This window comes from Protopterus annectens, chromosome 7.part0 (genome assembly GCF_019279795.1).
Source record: "Protopterus annectens isolate FY-2018-M chromosome 7.part0, PAN1.0, whole genome shotgun sequence".
NCBI classification, from domain to species: Eukaryota; Metazoa; Chordata; order Ceratodontiformes; family Protopteridae; genus Protopterus; species Protopterus annectens.
This window is the reverse complement of record NC_056739.1, coordinates 280,969,024-280,996,851: the sequence shown is the minus strand read 5'-3', so window position 1 is coordinate 280,996,851 and position 27,828 is coordinate 280,969,024. Positions and strand designations below refer to the sequence as shown.

The 27,828-nt window shown below is 38.6% G+C and overlaps 1 protein-coding gene across 1 annotated transcript in view; it reads left to right on the top strand.

The window, feature by feature from the left end:
• The first annotated feature begins 7,603 nt into the window (after positions 1-7,603).
• Positions 7,604-27,828, top strand: part of LOC122806397 (fibroblast growth factor receptor substrate 2-like) — a 474,993-nt gene continuing 454,768 nt past the window's right edge. Inside the window, exon 1 of the mRNA XM_044076763.1 lies at positions 7,604-7,965. The gene's annotated coding sequence lies outside the window, so the exon portion shown is untranslated. The remainder of the gene's footprint in view (positions 7,966-27,828) is intronic.

Here is a 27,828-nt window from a genome sequence, read left to right as displayed (position 1 = left end):
GGATACTAATTTTATGTGTAATGGAGAAAGTCCATCGACCAGTGTTGATACATATAGGTTAGTGTCTTTTAAGTAGTTTCCAAATTTCTTTCACTGTTACTGGCTAGAAAGAAAAATAATGTATAGTAGAAATGTGCTCAGTGGTAAGGGGAGGATTGCTGAAGATATCTGAATATTTGTCAGTGATATATTTAAAGTGATTGGCAAATAGACTGGCAGTTTCTTAATCATCTTGAAGGGTTGAAGGATTGTAGGCAGTCGTACTTTTTCGAGCTATGGGTTTCCTAATTGTATTCCAATGGTTGATGAGTTGTTTTGTTTTCACACACTGAACAATGAAATGGGTATACATATAGTTATAGAAAAGAAAAAAACATTTTAAACATTTTTCATTGACGTTATGCTTATACATATGATTATTTTAATCATTATCAGTCGCCCCATCATAACTTAAATTGCTCAAGTCCTGCATTCATGTAAATATTACTCCTCCTGCATATTATTCTAGATGCATGTGTGATGACCTTCCACTGGACCAGTAATGAAGGAGCCTCAATCCTCACCATTGGCACCAGTGGGGGCCGTACACTGGGAGGATGACAAGTACACACAGTATTTCCAGATGCAGCTCTCTGCATCAAGTACAATTTCCCTTAAGAGCACACAGAGACCATAGACAGTCCAGGGCTGGTTTCCCACTCTTTCTCCAGATCCCCCATAAAACTTCCCACTGGCACAGCTATAGAGATGAGATCTTAACTGAGTGACCAAGCCAAGACCTCCAGCACCCTCTCTGTTGCACCAGTGCTTCATATCCCAGCCCAAATAGCTGAGATGCACACACTCTTTGAGGTTTGATTTACACACACACACACACACACACACACACACACACACACACACACACACACACACACACACACCAGAGAAAGGCTGGCACAGGTTTGCTAGCTATGCCCCCTTCTGCCCAGACTGTAAGGTAGTTTTTACTACCACCAGTCACTCCTGACACTACCTTAAGGCCCTTAACAAAGGATGTCCAATCTTACTGTGTAATATTAATATGAACACAAATGACAGTTTGACCAAGAGCAAGGCTATTAGGAGTGGCCCACACAGTGTCACCAAATAAATATCCAAGTACTCTCAGTACTTAAATATCTTTATACAGATCATCCACAATGAAAGGTCTAAATATATTTAATAATAAATAATAAAAGAACAAGACTAGACAAAATATGTATATTCACAGTAATATCACAGTTCAAACCACAGGAAATATGTTAAACAGCATTGCAGGACAGTTTCAGATAAATAATGAAATGTATCTAAACTAAGCTTTACTATATTCCTGACTGAATCTAAGAGAATTACTATAATCTAAGAACTTACTAACAAAGCAAGGCAGATGTGGTGAATGGATCGTCTAGTTCTTGTCAGGTCCAAGATGGAATACAGAATGTTCTGTCTAAGAGACTTCTCAAATTAATATCTGAAATATTACTGCTGGGATAATTTGCAGAATGACATTGTTTCTTGTCATCTGACTGCTAGCTCCCAGGCCAAACAACCATTGATGAAGCTGGCAGCATTTAGCATCTGCCTGTAAAAAATATACAGACAAGAGCTTCTCCTCAGATCTCTGGCAAATGCTGGAAGTCATAAAACAATTGCATTCCTTCATGCTTTCAAGACTACTAATTACTTCACTCTAAAGACAATACTGGAAGTTTCCTAGTACAGATATTGTGTCTCTTGCTGTATTGCAAACTGAAATATACCATCTTTTATGGCCTAGCCATAAAGTAATTTAATTTCAGTTATTTTTCTGAAGTTAACCTCCTGTATTCCAGTTTCCACTAAAATATATACATTTAAACAGTTACAATAGTGCATGTACATTTCTGTTCTCTTCCAGTAGCGCACACTGTGGCTACATTTCAAACAGTACTCTGCAAATACTGTTTTCAACACACATGCCTGCACAAGCAGTTTGATATACACATGACATACAGTTCTAATACATTTGTAACACAAACATCTTCTATAAATCATTTCAATATTTACCAATGACACAGAATTATTTACAAAATTCCAGCTTTCTGGGGTAGCAGTTTCTCCTTTCATCACAGTATGTCTCCACAAATTCCATTTATATCCATGCAATTTGCTCCTTACCTTTTCTAAAGCTTCCATGTCCAATTCTTTTATATCCTTTAAAATATTCAATACTTCATTAACAGTAAGTTTAGATTTTGATTTCTTTTTTAGTAGTTGTTATTTTTTGTCAAACAATAGTAATAAACTTAGTAAGTAAGGTCTTACTGTGGATAGGTATTTCAGGTCTTATATCCCAAACCTCAGTATTTGTTGGTTTACAGTAATTTTGTGGAGGTGTGGGTTAGTTTATGTGTTAACAGCCATCTTTGTAAGAGAGAAGATAGCTTCCAGGTTATATACATAATTATATCTCCACAAATCATTTCACTTTGATCTAGTAGTAACTGGTTGTCAATGAGTTTTATGCAATTCCCACTATCTCAGAATACTAAGCACAATGAGGCTGGCAACAAAAGGGATAATGGTAGATTGCACTTCCCTGTTTGCCATGTGGGTCCAACTATGGAGAGCAGGAATGATGTACTGAACCAATTTTGTCAGTTTACTGAGTAGATACGTTAGCTAGATAATCCATGCTTTGGAGATGTACTAGGTAGAATGAAAGTGTGCTAACAATGGTGCAGTAACTATATGAACCAGCAATGAAGAAATTATGTAATACAGTCAAATCCAAGATCTCTGACAGCCATATCAGTACACAATACATAAATTCAGTATAATAACAATAGTACAAGGGCTGAAAAAGAAGTATAAATTGCACACAGTATGATCTGAGAAGTACACACAACTATAGCTTGGAATAGTACAGTTACAGTAGTAAGGAAGTAGTACACAGATTCAGTATAATAACAAATGTTTGAGAGCTGAACAGACAGTAAAACTTACATGCAGTATGTTCAAGAATATCAGGTTCAGATGCCATCAGTAATATGATCAGAGAGTGGCTTAGTTTCCATGCACAACACATACTTCAAGGCTTGATTTCTGCAAACACAATAGAGGATGGCTTAGATACCACAAAACTCATGCTTCAAAGAGTCAACAGGCTTGAGCACCACACAATGATTACTTCTAGGATTTATCACAATCAGTTCACCCTCACTTGAATGCAGTGAAATATTAACTGTCAATAACTAACGTAAATGCAAGAGGAACTGCATATTTCAAAAGCTGTTGATGATGTATATGAACTAGTGCGGGTTCAGCAAGAATCTATTATAACAATAATTTGTGCAAATGCCCTGTGGCATCTCAACGTGGTCCTTCAAGAACAAATAAGGCTTCTCTGTAGGTAGTACTTGCAAAAACAATCACTGGTCTATTCTTATCCTAAAGCAATGGATTTTAGTAGAGTGCATTTGTCATCCTACAGAAATGGCAGGACTCACAATACTAACTCTTGAATTGCTGAGAAAAAAAACATAAACACAGGAGGAGAGCAAATATTGAACATTGCTTTTCTCCTTTAAACTTTTTTTTTTTTTGCAGGGGGCAAGCCACCTTGCATCTCTCTGCATTCTCCCAAACATATATATATATACATATGTATACCAAATGTAATAGTACCACAACTCAGAGAAAAGGGAATATACAGAGAAAAGGCAATCTTGGACTTACTATATGTAAGTCCAGATTTTCTCCACATTCTAGGACTTGGCATTGCATGTCACGACAATTCAAATAGTTGCATTTTAATTCACAATCTGACCCATCTATTCCACTCACTTACTTTGTTAACACTCTTTCAGGTATTCATATCTCCCTGATTCCCTCTTACTAGGCATAGACTAAGAACATAATCATGTCCTTGGTTAAGTAGCGACATCAAAAAAGAAAACATTTGAAAAAATACCCAGACGGCCTGGAAGCAGGATCCATTAAAAATCAACTGCATGCCTCTTTCCTAAACCTTGAAAGCAGTTAGGCTATCCTACAACAGTTTTAAAGGTTTTACTTAAGACATAAGCAAACTTCATTGTTCTCCAGTCCAAAACTGTTATGGAAGGAAATTAGAAACCTTACAGGTCAACTCATTAACTCATCTAACACCAATAAGCAACCACTAATTAAGCCTTGCAAAAAACCTACAAAGAGTTTATTTCCTTATTATAAGAAATTAGTGATAAATTCCCTCCTTCCACATCAACCCAAGAATTCCAAGATTTGACCCCCCACCACCACCTCAGCAGTATCCCTCTTGCCTACTCTATAGCTACTTTTCACTTCTCAGACAAAACAAGGAGAAAAACAAAAATCCTTCTTCTTGAACAGAACTCCTCAGGCTCTGTGTTCTTCAAAATACACCATACTTTCCTTAAGCTTGCAGCTGAAAAAATAGCTAAACCACTCAACCACATATTTACTCTCTTACTTACCACTGGCAGTATCTGTCGTATTTAAACATTCCATGATCATCCCCTTAACAAAGAGCTCATTCCCTACCTAACTTAAGAGCTATCATCCTATATCTCCCTTCTGCCCCCTCACTATGATATTTGAAAGGTTTCTGTACAAACAGTTACTCAAACATATAAATAGCCATGCCTTGCTTTGTGATAGGCAGCATGGCTTTTGTAGTGCATTCAGCACGATCAGCCTTTACTATAGCTTGATTCCAGCTACAATAATTTAAAGGAGGGGCAGTCACAGCTTTTGCCTTCATTCATATGACCATGCCATATGGGATAATCACAGTCTCCTGCTAAATAAATTGGTTAAACTTAACTTTGGTGACAACACGATCTTATGATTTCAAAACTAGCTAAACGATAAAACTTTTCAAGTATACTGTAATAATACACTTTCATCTAACTCCACCCTTACTTAAGAAGTCCCAGAATGATCTGTTTTAGGACCCTACTTTCCTATTTACTGATTATCTTTGCTTAGGTCTTCCTTCTCTGCACCTTATTCTTAATGATGATGGTATCCTGCTACTGGACTCAGTTAACTCATACCATTCCCTACAAAACTATCTACAAACTTGCTTCACAGATTTATGAAATTGGGGACTTTCCAAACAAGCTACTTATCAAACCTCAAAAAAAGAATGGTATGATCTTTGCAATACCTCACAAATTAGCTTCTTTGAAAACTTAGAGACAAAAATAACAGCAAAAACATCTAGGACTTACTCTAGAAACCTGATTTATCTTTACATCACAAACTGACAAAATAACTACCAAAGTACTGTCTCAGCTCAAGCTATACTACGGAACCTCCCACCTTCTTTCCCCAATAGCTCCTACTGCCTTTCTTAGCCAAAAATGTTCTTATCTCAGAATTTGAATACTGTTTGCCCTTAAGATAGTTTCACTCAGCCTCCAATACCCACAAGCTGCACAAATCATACATACATACACACACACACACACACACACACACACACACACACACATATATATATATATATATATATATATGCACACATTTACAAACACACACACGCACATATTTGTATTTCTTTTACATATATGTATGTCAGTTGCTTATATTGTAAAACATACTAAAATATTTTATTCTTCCAAGCACTAATCATACATTTTTATTGTACCGCACTTCTTGTTCTCTGAGCCTGGGTTATGGCTGAAAGGGTCAGCTGACCACTTAATTAACAAAGAAATAGACAAATAAATAATTTATAAACAGACAGTGGCAGTGTGCAAGGCAGTACAGCTTAGACAAAGATGTGCTACCAGTATCATCCTTTAGCATCCCTGTTAAACTAGGTGATGGATGAAGCTGAATGTACAGAATGTTAGATGATAGTTATAGCACTTTAAAATAAACTCTTTGGATCTATATAGTGCAAGGTACTCCACCTTTGTGCATAGTGCCTCAAGGTCATATTTGGTTAGAACTGCTCTGTCCTCTAGGTGTTCTAGCAAGAAAACGCATGGTTTTGTATTTTGGTCTCTCTGGTGCTGATCATCGGCTGCTCCCAGGAAGCCTGTCCTGGTCCACTGGGTCTATTGCACCTGGCAGGCCTTCTCCAGACTTTCTCTGAGCAACATTAGGGGCCAGAGATATTTTTGGTATGTGCCTACATTCATTTGTACCCTAAATGCACGTGTCTTATCTTAGGGAAGGACATTGCAATGGGTGTTTCTGGTATATCATTCACATCTCCTTGGTGGCTTAGCCACAGTTCTGTCTCACTGAGGACAATGCTCCCTGCATGTCCCTGGCTACTGGCCCAAGTGCCTAGTTCACCCCCAATATGGGCATGTCTTCCTCATCTTCCATGCTGCCAAGTACACAAGCCACTAACTGAATTTGGGTCACCTGGGCCATAGTCAGGAATCTATCCCTTTTCGACACCAGCAAAAGTATGTAGCAAGGAAAAGCAACATGAAGCATCCCATCAAATACGGCAGTAGGACATGCTATGCAGTTAAAAGCTATACTTAAAAGTCACAGCCAATAAAAAAATTAAATCTGGAGAAAGCAATGATCACAGGGGAAAAAAAAAAAACAAGTGTGCCACTTACATTGACTGACAATTACTCCGTCAACATGTGTTAAAATAGTTATGCAGCAGTTATCAAAATCGTGGGGGGGGGGGCATGGGTCCTGTATAATGCACATGCTTTCTGCAGTGCTTCAACAGACTATGACAAGTATGACATCAATAATTTGCACTACATTGTGTAAACCAGATTTTACATAGTCAGAAACATAGTCAAGTAAACTCTGATAAATTATATCTTATTAATGATCTACTTCTTTGCATGGTTTCTTCGACAAAAATGTCTTCTTTCTCTAAAATATTTATTCATTGGCTTTTTTTTTTTACTTTTTCTTACTGAAGTTCAAACAGAATTGCTGTGATGTCATAGCCAGCTGAGACTGCCAAGTCATGGCTGATGACTGTAATTTAATTAAGGTTTACAAGCATACCAACTGTAATTACAAAGTTCAGGTGTTGAGTTAAGTGTGTTGTGAATTCAGTCTGTTTTTGCTAGCAATAAATACTGGACAAAAATACATAATAAAATAATGCAAATTGACCTCTGTCCAGGTGTGTCTTAGGATTTTCGTTTAGTACTTTAAAGAACATTCTAACATCGGCATTACAAAACAAAAAACTTTCATAAAACATAGCAGGAGATATATCGTGGAGCACTTTTTTGTGAAAATCAATAAGGACAAAAAAAAATTGGGCGGTTGGTGGATGATCAAGTATGCTTCAGTCAACAGACAATCAAGTAAAAACTTGTATGTGCAGAAATAGTTGAAGCATGATTAAGAATACTGGTAAAAGTATACTAAGCCAAGACACGTTTGAAAGGGTAAATCACAACCCCTAGGGAAAATTCATCGCAATGAAAATATGCCTTGAAGCAGCTATTACGTCTGTCTTTCAGCACCCTCCCCATTCAAGTTAATGCAGACTGAACGGAGAGTTCAGGTTTAAACTGGTCGGGTAGGAATGCTGCGCCCTCTAGTGTCTAGTCTGCAGTACCGCTGGTACTTGCTCCCATCGGTCCTCCAGTGTGCATGCTCCCCTCTCCGCATCCTCATCCCTCTCTTCTCTGCCTGCTTCTCCGATTCTCTTTGTTCGGGAGTGCACTCTGACCCTTGCGGGGCTGAGCTGCTATTGCAAGCCGAGGCCTGCCGCTACTGCTGGGGAAGGGGATTGCCTAACTGTTTACGTGCGTGAGCGGATAGCACCACCGGTAGAGCAGAATTCCTGTACCTGCGGCAGTGGTGGGGAAAGGAGCCATAGAGTCCTATGACGGGAACGGCCGGTATTGACGCGGCGGCAGGTCCTAGCTCAGCCGGGGAGCCCGTTGCAGTGGGTGCTGAGGTCCCTGATGAAAACAACTCCACGACACTGGAAATGTGAGTAGTAAGGCATTTTAGGCTCAGTTTATTGAGATGAGGGAAGGCGAGGATTAAGACTGAATTTCTTTTTTTTGTACAATAGCACCAGTCTGCATTCCTGGGTGGCATGTTGCTGCATGTGGAAAAACAGGGATGCTGTAGGCAAGAGCTTGTACTACTGATGGTTGTGTGTAAAAACCCTACTGAAGTTATTGGGAGGGGGGTGTTACATGTAATAGTTGGAGACCTGCTGCTCTGTGAGTGGGGAGGGAATTCCGGAGCTGACGAGCAGTATCTTGAGATGGACGAACACAACGGGGCACAGGTGACACATAATGACAGCTGACGAAGTTTACTGTCACAAACCAAGTAGTGGGAGCTAACATTCCCCCTAAACAACAGGTGAAGGTACTCATCTGCTATCTGTATGAAGTGTTGGTGTTTTGGTATCCCGGCGGTATGATAATGCCATGATGGTTCCATATTTTGGTAGTTTGTGTTTGGTCATGTCTGTGTTGTGGTGAGGTAATTAGCGGTAGGGATGCCCTGTCTTTCTGTGCGTGTATGTGCTGCAGTGTAGGCCGGGGGAACCCTTGAGTGTGGGTGCGGATGGCATGTGGGAGTTTGGGGATTCCTTAGACTGTGTTTAGCGGTGACACACAATTAGAATGTCATGACTTGTAACTATAATGTGAGGGTAGACACGTCTGGCAAATTGTAGGACTTTTAGTATCTCATGCTTTGGTTTTCATGGTCTACAAACAATTGTGTAGAAATTTCCTAACTATTCGGAAACATTTTATATAGAATAAATGGACATAAAAGCTCCGAGCTAAATATAAAAGTGGTATGGCAATAATAATTCATGCAATGTACTTTAATTGTTATGTGATTTTAAAATTTATTAAATTTGCTGTTTGGAATGGGATTATGAGAGTGTTAGTGTAAAAAAAGTGAGAGTTTTAAATGTGTGCTTCACATAATTGGGGGATCTCTGGAAGTGACATGAAGGATGGGTAAATGCTTTGGCAGTGTATGCATTATAGGTCCAGTGTCATTTTGTAAAGACTGGAAGTTAGGGTTGGCATGACATTGTGTACAGTGTAGCAGTACAAGTTACAGATGCTTTGATAGTGCAGTAACAATGTACACAAGTACTGACTGTTATGTTTGAAATACAATAAAATTTAGGATATGATCTTCTGCAGTTTTTATTGACTAGTGAAGTATTCCTGAGGTTGTAGTAAGTGTAAACAAATCTTTTTGGCCATAAGCAAACCTGAATGAGGGGCTGTTAAGTTGTTTGGTACACTTAAATGACTGTTTTTCTGTATTAAAACTGACAGTCATGCAAAAGTCGTGACATTTGCTCTGTGGAAGACTTTTTACTATTTTTGCATTGTACTACTAGTGTCTCAGGGACTATCTTTTAATTAGTTACATTTATGCACTGTGTAGAGTGATAAGGACAGTATCAGGAATAAGAAGTGGCTAGTGGAGTACAACATGGTTGACTACGGGGTCCAGGTCTCTTTGGTTTGCGTATTTCAGATGTGGAAGGGAATAAGAGAAAAGGGTCAACTGTAGAACACAGGGTTATCCTAAGGAAGAATTTGGAAAGGATAGGCAAGTGGGCTGAGGTGGAACCTGGAGTTCTCTGCAAATATAGCTGTACCATATCATTCTGGCTGGAGAAACCCTGGTGTGAAGTATTTACTTGGTAGGGGAGTAGTTGAACTGATGACAACAGAGCAGGAAGAGGATACAGGGTTGTTTGTCATACTTGGAACAGATCTGTTAAGATTAAAATGGTAGGGCAGTGGCAGCACTCAGTAGAATGCTGGAATGTGTCATTGGGTGGATAGACTCCATAAGAAGAGAGGCATCTTTCCAACTTTACTGCACATGGTCAGATTGTAATTTGAGTTATGGTATGGCTGTAGAGAGTAAATAAAGAGAGGGATATCTGGCTGCTGGATGTAGTCTAGTTGAAACCCACCAGAAAAGGGTGGATGAGATGGAGAAGAAAAGAGGCAGTAGAGATGATCTGACTAGAGTCTGGAAGAGTCTAGGAAGGGGAATGAGGCATAATATGGCTGTAGAAGGTAAGATAATGTTATCTAGCTGTAAAACATTTGTTCAAAACAAACAAACAGTATGGGGGAGATGGGAGTGCAGGAAGTAGACTGTAGGGACCTGCTACTTCCTGGATTTGTAAAAGTGCCTCATCACGGAGAGGGTTGTGACCCATGGGATAAACTGTTGGTACAGGTGCTGAATGCAGAATCAGGTGAGACACAAGGTAAGGAGAACGGGTAGGAAAAGTTGAATGCAATTAAAAGGTAGGCTAGACAGGTTTATTGTCTTTTTGCCTAAAGCAAGTAGCGGGCATATCAGTTGAAAAAACTAGCTTTGTATTGGAAGTCAGGAGATGGATTCCTTTTGCAGAGTACGTTCTTTATAAGGATCTGTTGCTGTTTTTCCTGCCTGTGGTATTGTTTCTGGTTTTGATGTGCTGCAACTGGAGGAATGTGTACCTTACACTATCTAGTTAGCAAAAGCTAAAGAAATTAAAATTCTGACAGAGAATGTCCGTACTTTACATTGGGGCGGGGGGGGGGGGGGTCACAGTATTGTGTGGACTGCTTACCAGCAATTCATTAAGTGTGCTTTAACACTGTTTTTATCAACCATATTTGTTAATGTGAAGTTGTTGTGGAAGCCTTTCTTTCTCTTTAAATACCAGTATTGCTTATTTTTATTTATGGATTAATTGGGTAAGTAGACTAGCTTCCAGATCCTTTTCAGCTATAACCTGGGCCACTGTGGCATGACAAAAGATATGTAGTACAAAGATTTATACACCAAAGAACAAATGACAGATACATTACAAAGTTTACAGTGGTGACTTATTTTACATAAATAAGCAAGGTATTTGCATCGGTCATTGAGACACTTATCTTTTGCAGTTGAGGCTAAATAAGTGATGATGTTTAATGACCTAATTTTAGAACTGGGTTAACACACTGATGCTGATTTAACCATTATCAGAGGAAGTACAGGCCAGATTCCTTTGAGATGCTCCATTAGTTTAGATTTAAAGAGTTCTAATGTATTCGCTCTCCTATGTCTTCCAGATAGGTTGTCCAAGTAAAGGAAAAAGCTCTTTTCACTTGGGGAAGTTGTATAACAGATTTGTTGAGGTCATCACTAAAGGTCATAAGTTTGTTGCCTAATAAGCAGTTTAATTTTTAATGGTATACACTGGCCACATTTGATCATTTTAAATAATTGTACTTCAAATAATAGAGTAGGCCTGCTTCGTAATGGGGGCTAGATTGAATTGTTCCATCAGGACATGGTGATGGGTGTGCTAGAAGGACGAATCTGCAGAGTTGTTAGTGGGTATTACCTCATTTCTGGTTGTAGAGCTACGAGCAATGGGAAAGAGATGATGTGATTTTATAGCACAGTTTTAGATGTGTGAGAACAGTTCAGTACTTTGTATGTTCCACAAGTGTTTATGAGGGGTTTAAAGTTAAGCCAAGTTATCTTTACTCGGAAACCTGAGGTAAGTCATTGCTGCTGTTATTAATTAAAACAGACTAGGTTTTTGAGAAGTTGGAAGGAAAAAAAACATTTTGCGTGTCACAGATAGATTTGGCATATTTTGGAAATGTGTTTGAGCATAGGAGCTCAGGAAATCTTATTCATGGAGGCAGACAGCTTGGTATCTGTATGTGAAAGATGAAGGACATGGTATTGTTGTAGCGTCTCTTGGGCATATGTGCATGAAATGTGCTGGTGGTTGCTATTACAAATACAGAAATCCTGCCTGTTCTAGGAGTGTGGTTTGACTTAAGGAAATGGAAGTACACAGCATGTCTTGGTTTGCAGAGCTACCCAGAGACTGCTTTAGTAGTAATAATAAAAGAATGTATAGTTTTGACATCTGTATATATTTTGGTTGTATAGCTGAAATACACCAATTTTAAGTTTTTGCATTTTGTCATTTATTCAAGTTGTTGAATATTGTGCAGTTGTGTATCTGTTTGCCATGCTGCTGCTGTGTAACTTGGTAGTTAAATATAAAAAAGGAAATTTGTTGCCACTTGCACCATTGTACCTAGTTAGCAAGGGAATTAAAAAAAGAAAAGTCAAAGTTAAGGATCAAAAAAGATGAATTTAGTCTTAATATTATTTAAAGATTACTGGGCCCATCCATTCTGCTTGTAGTAAACTCTTGAAATTCTGTTTCATGTTTTACATCTCCTTATTTCTTTTGCCAGCTTTGTACATGTATACTAAAGTAATGTTAGTTTTCCATGAGTGTTTGGAAATTGTGTATATGAGTATATCATATGTGTATGCATACTTTATAAATACAATTAAGAGTAAACCATGACTTGGATATGTGGACCTGTTTTTGTGAGTTTCTGTTCAGAACAGATGTACATAAGCATGTGTGTACTTCGTGAAACAGAATGTTTTTATTAGCACCCCTTGACATTAGCCCTTTCATTTGATGTGGGCTTTGTTTTTGTGACACTTGAGACTGAGTGAGGACTTGTACGTCACTGGTAGATTCCTATATGCAACACTTACAGCTTCTTGTGTGTCATAGGTCACCAGTATGGAGTTCACCTTTGGTATCCAGTAGCCAGAATCACTGGGTTGCACCAGGGGAGGAGTTTTAGTGGTACCTTGCTGTAAGAAATGAGGTGGCACTTTTTCTCTGCAGGGCTGTTATTCCACGAAATACAGTTTTGTTTTTTTGTGTATCCCATATGCTTTTATGCATGTCAGAATTGAGCTTTTGTGGGTCCTTGTTTCTGAGATGGTTCAGGGCGTATGAGTACAGTAATATGGAGAGTAGGGGCTCTGTGTGTATTAAAGACTTTGGTAATAGGTACCCAAAATGTTTGTATGCAATGGAGTTTGATTCAGGAATACCTTAACAGTGTACTGTGCAATTTCATGTAGCAATATATTAATCCATCAGTGTCTACTAGATCCTGATTTAATGATGATTTGCAAAACTATTCATAGTTCAGTTGTAAAACTCTTGATCTACTTGCCTTCAAAAAGCTATTAACATTCAGGATTTACACTCAAAACATCACGTACTAAGTCATACATTTTAAACTAGGGGTGGAAGAGGAGAATAAAGGGAGGACAACTGGAGAGAAAACAGTGTGTGTACTTGTAGAGGCAAGTAAGGGATTTTGGAGGTGATTGAAAAGTGATTTGTTAGTACTGTCATTAGAACAGCGGTAGAGTTATTTAAAATGCCCTCCTTTCACATATGCAAAAACTTGTATTTTGATGTTGAATGTCTAAAAAGTAAACTATGATTAGAACCATAAAGCAAATTTTGTCACATTGTGTTACACCATCATAATATTTATGTGCAAGATGGGTACTCTACTCTTACATCTCTGGTACTTGTACACTAGTTCCAAGATCTCTGTATCCTGGAGTAATGGGACGTCTGTTATATGTTACAGCTTGTGTATTTTCTGTAGTTTGTAATTTTGGAATTAAGACCCTTGGAATTTCAACATGGTGTCATCTAAGAGATTCGAGAGAGTTGAAGGAGGATCACTGAAGATTAATTTGTCAAAGCAGGTGCAGGTGATGGAAAAGACATCTAGTTTCACTGTCAATTGTAGTATGCAATAAGAAGGGGGGGCAACACAATTTTTGACAGAGGAGACCCCAGGGTTTCTACAGTGAAAGCTGTTTTTTCAGCTTTCTGATGTGTGTGCAAGTCAGTGAAGTGTGAGGCACTTGATCCTAGAGCCCTCCTTGGTGTGCAGTGAGGCAAAATATTTGAGACTAATTGTTTTATAGAAGGTTAAGAGGAAGTGTCAGTCCATTGACGTTTTGATTAGGACTATGCCATGATGCTGCTAACCAGTGGTGTATGTGAGTATGTACCAAATGGGGCTGTCCAGGACTGGAACAAGAAGAACTTGTCAAAATGCTGTTTGGTTGAATAAGGAATAAATGAAGTACTGGTCAAATGTCTGATTGCAGATATGCCACTGAGTAGTGGTTAATGCACTGCTTAACTCAATTGTCCTTTGCCCTGTTGTGTAGCTTTTGAATTGTGTGGGTAACATTGCTCAGCAGAAGTCATATGCTTGTCTGGCAAGACACCAAATGGCTTATCTTTGTTCTTTTGACTCCATCTAGTATGAGTTACACACTAACAATTATTTTCTGTGAAAAAATATAACTAAATATGACAAGATTATTTGTAGCTGAGGGCATCCCCACCTGCACTCCGATATGGAGGGCCTAGCCCCTCACACTCCCTTTTAGTTACATAAACCATCTTCATGGTTTCACAACAGTGGGGAAAAGTGTACAGGAATGCACAGCTTTGCACTGGTAGCATTTCAGAATATAAATCGGTGTGGTTTTGATAAACCACAGCCAGACAAATCTCCCTAATGTTGCTTGTACTGTTGCACTAGTTTTCCTACTGGTGATCATTTGTGCCCATGGAGTGGGATGCTTTAGTCCCATGTAGAATGTAAAGAACTTGATGTGGCATTTAAGGTTGGACGCTACAACACTGCTTGGGCTTATTGAGACAGTTTCTATTAGTGGCATTCTCCAGTTGAGATAAGTTACAATGTAAGATGTAAGCTGTGTTTTTTAGAATAAGATTTTGCTAGCAGTCTGTTTATGCAATAGGCATTTTACTTTCTGCATGTATTGTACATCTATGTTTTCATTTTCTTTTTTGTGAGTTATGACTGGGAGTAGTTTTAACTGTCTTGTATGACTTTTGCAGTATGACAGGAGTGGTAGACCACTGTGCGATTAGCATAGTGTATGATGTAGTAATTACCACGTCACTGCTAAACTTAATTTGTGTGCAGGAAAAATATGGGATGACCTAGGACAGATCCCTGTGCAGCTGCTTCGAGGATAGTAGCTGTGTATGAGAATGCTTTTTTGGCATAAAGGTAATTGGAAATGTAGTCTAGGGTGCTGTGCTCTGGTTTGCTATTAATGATGCTTATGTTCAGAATTACTCTACAATCATGTCGAAGACCATATAATGAGAAATGTGTATCCGTTTGCCTCCCCTTATATATTTTATTGATTTTGAGTCTAACAAGAGCATTATTGAAATCATGTTTTTGATGGAAGCTGTGCTGTTGGTGAGTAGCTTTAGAAAGGAAATAAGTGCTTTGTTTTTTCCTACGAGTTTGGACATGGGGAAAAAGTATGAAAATAGTACAGAAATTGTTAGGGAAAGTATTTAGGTCCATATTTTGTTTCCATTATGGTTTAAGTAATATCAGTGCTACAACTGGTCATTAGTTCATGTGGACAAAAAAAGTTTTACTTTTTTTTTTTTTACAACTCCTTAAGTATGTGGGGAAGAAATTGTTGAGCTGACCAGTTTGTAGCGTCCAGTTGTAATCAATGATTTGTTTGCCAGTGGAGTGTTACATTTCTCTTCTGAAGGGTGGAGACTCCTGTAATGCAGATGTTTAGTGTGATAGGGTGTGAAGAACAGTGGAGAAGACTGCTGATGTGATAGCTTTAAGGGGGAGACTGTCCACTTAAAGGAAGCCAGGCCTGGTTTGTAATTTTCAGTAGCAGGTTGAAGACCTCACTGGAAGTTGGCAGTGTGAGTTTAAAAGAAAGAAGAGAGAGATTTTGATGGTTTCCCACCAAGTGCAGTAAACAGTGCCAGGTTGTTGAGGAAGTCAGTCTGATGAGAATTGTAGATTTAAACACATTTATATTGTGAAGTTTCCAGAATGAGTGAGGAATACTGCTGCCGTCACTGAACTGATCAGAAGGCCACAGAGCAGTTGTCTATGACTACTCTGCTGTCTTTAGAGAGGTAGGTCAGATTGTTATAGTATCCTGCTTTACATTTATGCTTTTATTGTTTATAGTCAATCCGAGTTTTCTGTACTCCTAGAACTTATGCTGGATTTTATTATGTATTTCTCCAGGGCTAATTCAACTCTGCTATGAAGCCACATTAGAATATAAATTGAATTTGGGAGATTGTCTGCAAATTTGGGTAGAGTGTTGCAGATACCTTGGTAGATTGTGTGTATGCCTATTGGGTTGATGAAAATATATTTAGTAAAAGTGTGCTTTGTATTCACACGCACACTAATTAAATAAAAATGTAAAAATATGAGTTGTATGTGAAAAAGGAATTGCATCAAAGAGCAGTTTAAAACATTGTAAAAGAGCTACCCAGTGATGCTATTTGCAGTGTTATCAACATTTTCATCCACCCTGTTTTTCTACATGGGTCTGTGTCACATCACCTAGCACCACCTCTCTCGATTTTCTGTGCTTGTCTGCTGTTTTCTTTGACCGTCATGCCTGACTGTTGCAGCTCTTCTCTTATGCAGACTGTCTCTTGGCTGGATGCCCTCTTTTTCTCTACATCATTGTCTACTTTCCTGCGCATGTGACTGAACCACTAGACTACCATGTGATGCCCTAATTTGCTTTCCTTATTTCTGCCTCTCTAATCATTTTCTCTACATCATTGTCTACTTTCCTGCGCATGTGAGTGAACCAGTTGACTACCTGCATTGTCAGGTCTCCAAACACCCCTAGGTGTGCGTTAGTTTCCACAATAAAACACCTTGTCGGACATTATTGTTTGCATAAAACTTTTTTGTACCTTGTGAGTAACGAGGTGGCAGACTTTCTCTGACTTTTTCATTGCTATCGCAACTGCTGTCTTAGCCTCACTGTTAGCAAACCAGTATTCCTTCTTAGCATGGTGGTCCATCTTTTCTCTCTCCCACTTCTTTCTGCACGCTTTCTTTTGGATGGTCCAATGGTGCAGCGGTTGTAGTTGTCACCTCACAGCAAGAGGTTCTCCGGTTCGATTCTCGGCTGGTGTGCCTTCTCTGTGGAGTCTGCATATCCTCCCTGCATTCTCATGGGTTTCCTGTGGGTGCTTCGGTTTCCTCCCACATTCCAAAAAACATGTGTCTGGAGCATTTCTCCTCGGGCCTGAGCTGAAAATAGGCTCTGTCCCATTTGGACTTTCCCGGTAAACAAATGTTAAGTAAATAACCTCCCAAACTTCTGCATTTGTTACCAGCTTTCCATATGTACTTTATTTCCATACCTCACTCGGCTGCATATCTGTCCTGTAGTCTTTGCACATGCTGTTTTGAGACACTGCCATTTTTCTTTGACTCCATGTATTTCCTTTTCTTCCTGAGGTGCTAGCACACCGAGGATTTCCTTGAAATATCTTGCTTTCACTTCAGTCAACTTGCAAGTTTTCAGACTAGTGTCTGTTGAACTTAGAGCCTCCCTGACAACTAATTGTGGCTATTGGTTTATGCTGGGGTTCTACAGAATTACTTTGCAGTTTCAGATTCTTTCTTAATGCTCTTTTCTTGCTAGGAGGAAGTCTACCCAAGCTGCACATTGACCTCTCTTGTGTGTGATGATGTAACTGTTTCTTTTGATGACCCATGTGTTGGCCATCATCAAGCCATTTGCCAGACAGAAGCCTGTCCTTTAGATTTGTTGCCGCACCCATGTGGCCTCAGGCAGTCATCCTATCCTACTCTATTTGTCTTGATTTCAGCACTGAATACCCTTTATGAAACCAAAGTCATTTTGTACTGTTTTTATTTTGTAAGTCTAGGGTTGCCAGATTTGGAAAGGGACAGGTAGAGACGAAAAAAAAAAGGTCTTTCATGCGGAGCAGCAGGCAGTTTCCGCATTGAACAGAAGTGACTCTGCTTTGCAATTTATGATTGGCTCATGTACCAGCATACAGGCCAATCATAACCCACAAAGCAGAGGCTGTTTTGCTGGGATTTTAACCGGCAGTGTGGGACTCGGGATTGGGCTTCTGATTCTGGGACAGTCCCACTCAAATAGTCTGGCAACCCTGTGTAGATCCCACATCTGCTGCCTGAATGTACTTTCTACCTTGTCATTACAACCCTGTTGTGGGGCATAAGGCAGCATTCTTTCATCTAAGCCTCTCTTTACACTGGAACCTGATTGTCATGAGTTTGTCTCTAACTCTGATGACCACCCTCACACTCTCTTACCACAATTTCCATACCATTTCTAGTTTGTCCTCCCCCTAACTTTACTGCCTTTCCACTCTGTCATACAGGATGTCCAGTCTTCTCCTTACAGTCATGCCACCCACTTTCAAAGTCCATTCTGTCAGTGAACCCGTATTCAGTGCTAGTTGATTTGGTATTACGTTCAGCTTTTGCTCAACGGAGCTATTTCAGGAAGCCCAGGTTGGGCAACTAATTGCCTTATTGACCTAGGGCTCTTGAGGTTTATGGCTTGCCTGGCATGCACTGGCCAATAGGGGCACATAGACCTTTCCCACCATTTGCATGGGACCCTGAAGAAAGTCTGAGTAGACTGGGTCCTCAACAGACTTAACACCGGCAAATATCCATGCTTATTTTTGGTGACATTAGTCAATATGACTAAGTCACTTGGATCCAATTTCTACACTACCAAGCAGAAAGTCCTGACATAGCCCTCAGTCTGTGATCTGATTTCTTCTGTCTAGAGAGTACTGCACACAATGCTTAATGCCTAAAGAGGTTGGTCTTCACCAGATTAATTGCTGCTGCCCATGACGACATTCGATTTTGGGTGCATTCTTTTGGAAACTGAGAATGATGGATTTGAAACCAGTACCTTTCAATATGTTTTTGGGAGCAACTCCATACAGACTTGTGGAGAACATGCAAACTCAACACAGACCCTGACCAGAGGTCAGGATTGAACCCTGTACCTTGTGTCTGTGAGGCGAATACCTTAGCCATTATGCCAACCATATCAGTTTCCGTATGCAGTATGTTGTTTTGTAATAAAGTAGTACGAATATCACTAAGGTACCTTATTTGCAGTTGTAATTTGACATTTAACAGTAATAAAAATAATCAAAAGTGGGGGTAATTTAAAAATGAGTTACACCCCGCAAGGTCTAACCAAAGCAGTACCTTCTGATTCTTAGTGGATGTAAAAACACATAAAAAAAAAAAAACTTGAAAAATCCTACATCTACCTTACTGTTATGTACAGTAAAGCTCTTTCTTAGGGTAACTGAGTATTCTAGAACTAACTTCTAGTACCCAAGAAGGATGGCAGATCGTAATAAGCCTGTGCTTCCACACATCAAAAGTAAAGGAATATACACAGAGCAGTTCTTATTTAATCTTGCATACAAGAAATAGTTTTATATAGTGCTTTGTTTTATTTTTTAAATAGCTACTTTACGTCAAATATCCATTTCTTATTGTCAGAACTGTAACACTGTTTATTCATCTTCTTACAGAAAATCAGAATCAAAATGGGTATTAGGCTGGAAATGTAACTTTAAAAGGAAGTTGACTTTATTTAAACTAACTTGTAGTAAATGAGTAACACAAAAAAAAATAGCTCCAGTAAGTTGAGGAGCAACTCAACTGATGTGTTGAGTTTGTAGGTAGAACTGGTTGTGATTAAAGTAGCACAGTTTTTTGCTTCTCAGATGCTTTGACATATTAGTTGAGATTTTATTTTTGTGTGTGTGTGTGTGTGTGTGTGTGTGTGTGTGTGTGTGTGTGTTTATTCATTAGCATTTGACCATCAAAGACCTTTTTTGAGAGGAGGTTTGGAGGGGAAAATCTCCACCATAGCTACAGGAAGAAATTTACTGGACAATTTCATGATAAAAAGAACAAGAGAGAGAATTTCATTCAAAAATGTTACGGATGCATAAACAGTAAGATATTCATTTCCTTAAAAAAACAGATGTTGCAGTTCCTTAATAAAACAAAGATGATACTGTTCTTTAATAAAAGGATAATAAACATTTGACTTATTGCAGAGTAGATGATGATACATTTATATTTGTGTGTATTTGTAAATGTTGTGTTGTGTATATTTGTAAAACATCCTAACATTGTGTGTGTGTGTGTGTGTGTGTGTCTGTCTGTCTAAATGCTTGGAAGGTTTTACTGTTATTGTTTAATGACAGTCTGCTGAATGAATGTGTTTGCTGTATGTCTGAGCAGCCTGCTGGTGAATAGGAATATGTGTTTTAATATGTATGTTTGTGTGTCATGGGTTGGTAAGATAATTCGTTGGAGCGCATGTGTGTGTGGGTGTGTGTGATGGGTTGGTAAGGTAGCTTCCTAGAACGTGTGTGTGACAGGTTGGGAAGATAGCCTGCTAGAATGGCACATGTGTGTGCCAGGTTGGGATGACTGCTCACTGGAAGCGTACACCTCTCTGTCAGGTTTGCTTGTGTGATGGTAATGTAGCCTGCTGGAACATGGCATGGGTGTACTAGGTCCATAAAATAGCTTGTTTACTGGCTCTTATGCTGCACATGGATGTAAGAGTTCAGTAACATAGCCTGCTGCAGTATTTGTGCATTGAGTTGGTAACACAGTAGTAGTGTTTATGTGGAGTGTTTAAAACTAATCTTCTGTAGCATGTGCCAATATACATTCATAGGTAAGTACTAGGCTAGCTGCACTTTGTGGCTGTTCTAAGCCTAGCTAATTTCTCTTTCAAAGGTGAGAAACAGTCTACATTGTGTCTATGAGGTAAACACCTTAACCATTATGCTAGACCCTCTCATGGATTGGGGAGTTGGTAAGATAAAATGCTGGAGCATGTGCGTGTTTGGTGGATTGGTAACATGGTTCCTAGAGAATAATTGTGTTTGCGTGTGTGCATGGCAGGTTGGAAAGTCAACTTTTTAAGCAGTGTGCTGCATGTTTCTCTTAGGCAGCCTGGCATAGAACATGTTTTGCCTTTGTAAAATGTCTTTGCAAAGAATGGGTTTGAATTTGTCAGATAGTTATTCGATGCATTTATTGGGTATTGCAAAACCTTAATGCAGGTTATCCAGTATGTGTCTTTGTTTGTCTGTTTGAAAGGGGTGCTTGTCTCTTAGGTTTATAAGGCAACCTGGTTATAATATGTAGATTTTTTTCTACTGTTGAAGTAAGTATTGTAGGATTGTTTTAACAGTAGCTTTGTGTGTGATAAAGGCCTTGACTGACTGTAGGATCCAAAGCTGCAGGTTGATCATTGCATCAACTGTTCAGCCTCTGAATAACTGTAGTCTGTAGTAACAGGGTGACGTGAATGGCTACAGAACTCTGAGCTGGAACTGTCAGATTGGGGGGACACTTCGGAATGTAGTGGTTTAGGCTGCCAAAATCTGGAAACATATCTTGTGTAGAGTTTCCTTTAGTTTAATGGCTGTTTCCATTTCCTGTTCTTAATAGCTGTACACACTGACATGTTGCAGTGTCAGCAGATGATACTCATTAGGGTTATATGGTGGGCAAGATGAACTTACTTCTACATTTAGCCTCTGATCCATGAGCATACATAGTGACTTTATACAATATCCTGCTGGAGAGAGTGCGTTTGTGTTGAGTTTGACAACAGATACTTCCAAAAAATATTGACTGTATGTGGATGAAACACGCCAGTCTTAGTCTATACTAAAACTAACCACGTCTGGTATATAACCTTCTTGGTTTGAAATGCAGCAAGTAGTAGGCACTTTGTATTGCAAAATTCAACTTTTAAATTCTTCAATAAGTGAAAACCGTAGAAAATTTTGTCTTTGAAGTACAATTTTCATTTGTAAATTGTGAAAGGGGGTGACGTGGATGTTGTATGATTTGTGCGTGATAGCCTGCCATAATTTGTGTGTGTAGGTCTGTGCACATTCTTTGGGGAGGCTGTTATAGCATATGGGAGAATGTTTGTGCTTGCTGGCTACGCAGTCAGTTGCTAATAAGTATCTGCTAGGATTGTATAATCTGTGTCATTCTGTTCTTGTAGTTTAGTAGAGTTAGTGGGGGGTTGTTAGATGTTTTTAAATGAAACGTGTTCGGAAGTAATTTTTTAAATCATTTTAAACTGGTGTGTAACGGCCTATTATTTTTGCATAAAAAAGTGTTCCCATGCAGACAGATGGATGGGGACACTTTTTTATAGAGAAAATAAAGAATTTTGCACCTTCAAACATGATCATTACGTGAATTGAAACAAGTCAGTTTAGCAAGTGCTCAGCACATGAGCTTAATACTGAAACACTGTGAACGGGGCAAACATTTATTGAAAGAAGATAATTGCTGCAGAATATTTATTACTTTGATCAGAATAAGTTTGAATAAATGCACAACACATTTTCATGTAGACCAGTAGGATTTGGAAGAACGTTGTAGATTTAATTAGACTAAGAAATTAAGGTATATACAGAAAATGTTGGGAGCAGTGCCTTTAGTGCTGGCATTAATAAACAAAATGTAAATTGCGGGATATATTTTTACAGATTTATTCATACTCCAAAATGGAGGTGTGTGCATCCCCCTAATCCAGTAAGTACTGCCTGTAATCAGAAGGACTCCTGTCCACATAACCAGTTGCCCTCTGAAATCACAGCAAATCATCTGTTTACAACAGGCAGTGGAAGGTGGTATGGTTAAGAACCCAAGGGAATGGCTGCAACTGATCAGGGTGACTGCCATTCTGTAAAAGGGAGATTTCTAGGCAGAGACGGACTGTTAAAAGTAGGGGACTTCTGAGGTAGTTGATATGATTAAAATTCCTTCATAATATTTGATGTGCTGGTAATTAGATTGGGTAAGCAAAAATCTTTTCTTTTGTAACTTTCTGAAGCTTCAGTTATTTTTTTGAAGTTCACTAGAAAAATAAATCAAAAGTTTGGAAATATTGATGTGAGGGCTGTGACACTACATATACATATTTCCACATTCATTCCCATTTATCACGTAGTTAAGTTTCATGAGTTTTAAGCTGATGTCTGAGCAGATTGACAGTACCTAAAAAACAGAGCTTTGGAATGAATGACAACTGTACCCAAGTGATGGAAAAGCAAAAGATTTTATTGAGGATTTGTTGTGATGGTATTATCAAAGTGGACATTTTAAAGCATGTGGGAGGTCATTGACAGGTGTGTTTATCTTGGGCAGATCGACATATTAACTTAGTGAAGAAATGTGTGTACACATTGAAACTGATGTTATGTATATTTACGTATGTAAAACTGGTAGTATTTTATATGGTTTGATGTTGAATGCAGATTTTTACTGTTCAAAAACTTTCTTTGTTGTACTATTAAGGTCTGCCAAAAATTCACGGAAGTCTATTTGATCTACTATTGATATTTTTTATCTGGTACTGGCAGTAGAACTAAAAGTTTGGGACATATTCATAAACTAACTGCCGTTGTAACAAGAATTCCAGCATTTAAAAGTAGTGATGATGTAATTAAGTCGGTGTGAACGTTTAGTGTTCTGGTATGTCTAATTTGATGTTGCCTCATTTTATGTAGTGGTTGGTCGTGCTAAAGTTAGAATTATTCTGCATGGTTATTCTAAAGTATTAGAATTCTGTGGTAGTTATCCTTATTGAAGTAGTCTTGGGAAACATTTGTGTTTCGAGTCCAGGACATTCCGTCAGGAAAAGGATACTAATATGGGGCTGCCACGTACTGACATAGACGGAAGTGTTAACAGTGGTTTATGGAAAATATTCTCTGTCTCAAATAAGATGATGTTAACCAGCATTGTGTGCTACAAGAGGCGGATTGATAATGCTTTCCTTTTCTGGACTGGAAGTCAGCAAACTGCCAGCTGTTTGATTGGTTTGAAAATATTTAAGATAATATCAAAACTTAAATGTTCTTTTGTTACAAATGAGAGTATGTTTCTATACTTAAGGGCACTGCGTCTAGAATGTATCTTTTATAACTGCAACTTACACCAAACAGCTGCTTAAAAGAATATTTGAGAACACACACACACACACACACACACACACACACACACACACACACACACACACAAAAACAGTGGTCATCATTCACACTGTCTGCACAAACCAACACTAGAAGCTTTCCAGAGATCAGAATTCTCTCCTGTGTGACAGGGGTTTGGCTAGGCCCCTCCCATCAGGGGAAGCCTAATCCCTATCACAGGAAGTCAGTTGCCTAGTACTTTTAGTGCTAGCTGTAGGAATCACTCAGCTGAATCTCTTCTGCAACCTGCTGCATTACAGCTTTCTGACTTATATTTGGGTTCTTTCCATTTTATTAAAGTGTGTGTGTATGTATGTATGTATGTATATATATATATATATATATATATATATATATATATATATAGATAATATAATGTGTGTAATATATATATATCTATATCTGTACATATATCTGTATTTATTTATATATATATATATATATATATATATATATATATATATATATATATCTATATATCTATACACACACATATAGGGTTCCCTTCATAACCTGGAAGAGCGGGACCAGATGTTCGAAACTTCAGAACATTGAAACCCCAGAAGCGCGAAATTCAAAATCCCGACATTACGGGATTGTGTTTAGCGCTTCTGGTGTTCTGATGCCTGTAAGTATGTATGTGAAGTGTCTGTCTGAGGGGTAGTGGTGTGTGTAAGTGTGTTTTGAGTGTGGTGTGTGTTTGTGAGGGAATGTAATGTGTGGGTGTGAGTGTGCCTTGTGTGTCTGTTTATGCGATCTCTGAGTCAGCATAATAAAGGGGGGGTGTGGGGGGGTGCAGGGAGGCTTGCCCCCTGCCTATACGGTTTGTAATATTGTGTATTAGATAATTTGGGGTTGATGTGTGTGTTTGTGATGTTTGTGTTTGTTTCGTGGTTTTGGGTTTCATTGTTGTGAATGTTCGTTGTGGGGTTTCGTTGATGTGGTCTCATTGTTTTGGGTTTCGGTGAAGTGGGATTTCGTTGTAATGAAGTAGATCTATCTATCTGTGTATATATATATATATATATATATATATATATATATAAAATTGTGTGTGTGTATATATTTACGTAATGTGTGCTTATGTTAACGTTTTATTTTAACATACTTGTTATTTATTACTGCTAATTCCCCTGGGAGTTCTGACTTACTACGGTGTTGTTTGTATGCTTAATACTGCTTTTTTTTCCCCAAAGTGTTTTGTCACTTGTGCTAGGAAACTGAAGTTTTGTGGTATATGTTGAACACTAGGGACTGCCTCATGCACACAGAGCTGCAATGTAATAAATCTTGTCTTTGTTGTTTTTCTGCCTCATTTCGAAGTTTTGCCAAGAAAATATTTCATTTTTTCACCCTTTTCTTCATTTATATGATATTTATTACTGATTTAACATTGCTATAACCATTTTATCATTAAATTGCAGTTGTACTGCAAATTATTTTATTTGCATTTTCTGTTGAGAATTTTTCATTTCTGGTAAGGGAATCTCTAAGTAAATGCTGACTTATGCTGTTTTGAAATGTTTCTAATTGATTTAAGATCATATATTTGATTTTTGGCACTGTTTGCCCAAGTGAATTTAACTTAGTACTGTGCGTGCTGCTGTTTACTACTCTGTGCAGGTTGTAGAGCAAGGCTTGGCACATTTTAAACTGTTTGTTATATGGTATATAATTTACCCCTGTTTGCTGTTTTATATTTGGTTTATATTTCTTTATTATTGCTGCCTTTAGTCGACCCTTAATAGCATCAGTGTATTATTCTGGCTGTTTCTTTTTTTTTTTTTTTTCCGCTGACATGATGGATCCCGATATGACTGCCACCCAGTCAAATCCAATTGCACATAAAAAGAAAAACGAAACTCCACAAAAACATGCTTCAGCCTATGGTTTGTGGATCTGTTGCCTTAAGTTGGCCCGCAGACCACTTACCTTTTTCACTGTCACCCTCTGGTGTGAGTTCGCAGCCCTGTATGGTATGGGGTCAGTCACATCTTCCAGGTTTTTTCTAGTACATGGTTCATGTACAGGAGACCCAAGCTGTTTAGGTGTAGAAGAGTTGTGGGGTAAGAGACCACTTGCAAGACATAATTCTCTGCCCCTAGATATTTTGTATGGTAAGAAGAAACAAACTCCACCACACTGCTGATAATTAGGTTAGTACCATGTATAGGGCTGTTGATGTTTCCGTAGCTAAGGGTGTTTTACAGTTAGCTATTTTTAGAAAGTATGCTACTATTCAGAATGTCTATTGGACTGCCTTCTCTAGAGATCAGTCTTAAGTCTGCGGATTTTGATAGGGACTCTGATGTAGACAGTAGTAAACACTCTGAGTCTATCCAATCAGATTCTTTGGAAGATGAGCAGGTTAAAAGAAAAAAACATGCATGTGCTTATCTTTCCACAGGTGCTAGCTAGGTTTGACTGGAAACAGTGTGGAGCTGTGCCATAGATTGGCAGAGTTTATGATCTTATTGAGAATGGGATTACAATTTTTTTGGTCATTCCTCCACTCTTACTGACCTTAGACATGTTTATAAAACTGCATGTAATACCCCTGTGGCTAGTGAACCAATTCCTAAAAGTCTGTGAGAAAAATGCATGGTGTACTCTGATTTGCAGCTCTCTCTGCTCCTTTTTTCAGGTGATGCAGTGGCAGTTTCTCCAGTTCCTAACTCTGTAAAAATAGATCCTCATCTTTTTCTAACCCTACACCCCCGGATAAAATTAGCAAGTTGTTAGAATCTTGGAGGAAAAAACCTCTCTGTCTGGTAATTTACTCTTTAGAATTCTAAATAATCTAGGCTTTAGGTGTGATTTTATTTTGCAATGTGGTTACAATTTAGATGACTTTGCTGCATCTTTGATTGTGTTATGTGAGTGAGATTGCTTCTAGTGTGACTCTGATTTCAATGCATGCTTTGCAAAGTATCTTGGAAGGTGAGGACACAATTTTTAGAAAAACAGCCACTTCTTTTGTATTGAGAAGGTATGCTTGGTTATACAACCAGAATTTAAAAAAAATGAGATGTTGAATTCTCCTTTGAATTCTGAATTAGTGTTTGATCCTGCTGCTACCCATATTCACAAACATGGTATGATTGAGGAAAATCAGTGCATGTGGTATCTAGAGCTTTTCATATTCTCAGGTTCTCCCCTGACAAGGCATCCAACTTCACAGGGAAGAACAAACAAAACTCCCAGCCTAAGATGAGTCCGTGTACCAAGAGGAAATGACAAGAGGATAATGTTTCAAAATCTCATATGAGATCACCTTTTCAAAAAGTATTAGTCCTTGCTAAAGAATTACTATGCCAAGACTCTCGCATCCCCGTCTCTTCCTCCTGTCCCTCCTTCCTTTTCCCCTTATATCAGGCTTTCACTCAACCCAGACAAATGGGTGCTGAGAATAATTCAGAGAGGTTACTCTTGGCAGTGGACAGAAAAATCCTCTTCCTTTCAGGCGAATCCCCCCACCAGTCCAGACACATTTGTTTTCTATGGTATTCCTTCACATGTTGCAAGTGGGAGTTAAAAAGGAAATGGATTTTACTCCTGAATTTTTTTGGTACCCAAAAAGGAACTGTATAGGAGACCAGAGTTAGGCTTGTCGTACCTAAATACCTTTCTGAAAGTACCCAAATTCAAAATGCCCAGCCTGCGGATGGTCGTATCCCTTTTCCAGACCACTGTTTCATGGGGACTTTAAGTCTCAAAGATGCTTATCGTCACATTCACATTTTCCCTTATTTAGATGATTTGCTGATATGTGCAAAGTCTGCTTCCAGGTGATTCTAATCATTATGCAAGGTCTCAACTATTTTAGAACACTTGAGCTTCAAGTTGAACCTACAAAAGTCCTGTTTCACACTCTTAACAAATAATTGTTGTCCTGGGGTGTATGATGGATCCAGAAAAAAGAATGGCCTTTTCTACCAGAAGAGAAAGTCCTGACCTTACCAGAACATTTTCAAGGATTTCTCTCTTCAACAACCTGCCTCTGCAAGAGAGTTTATAAAAATTCTAAATCTTATGGTATCAGTGAT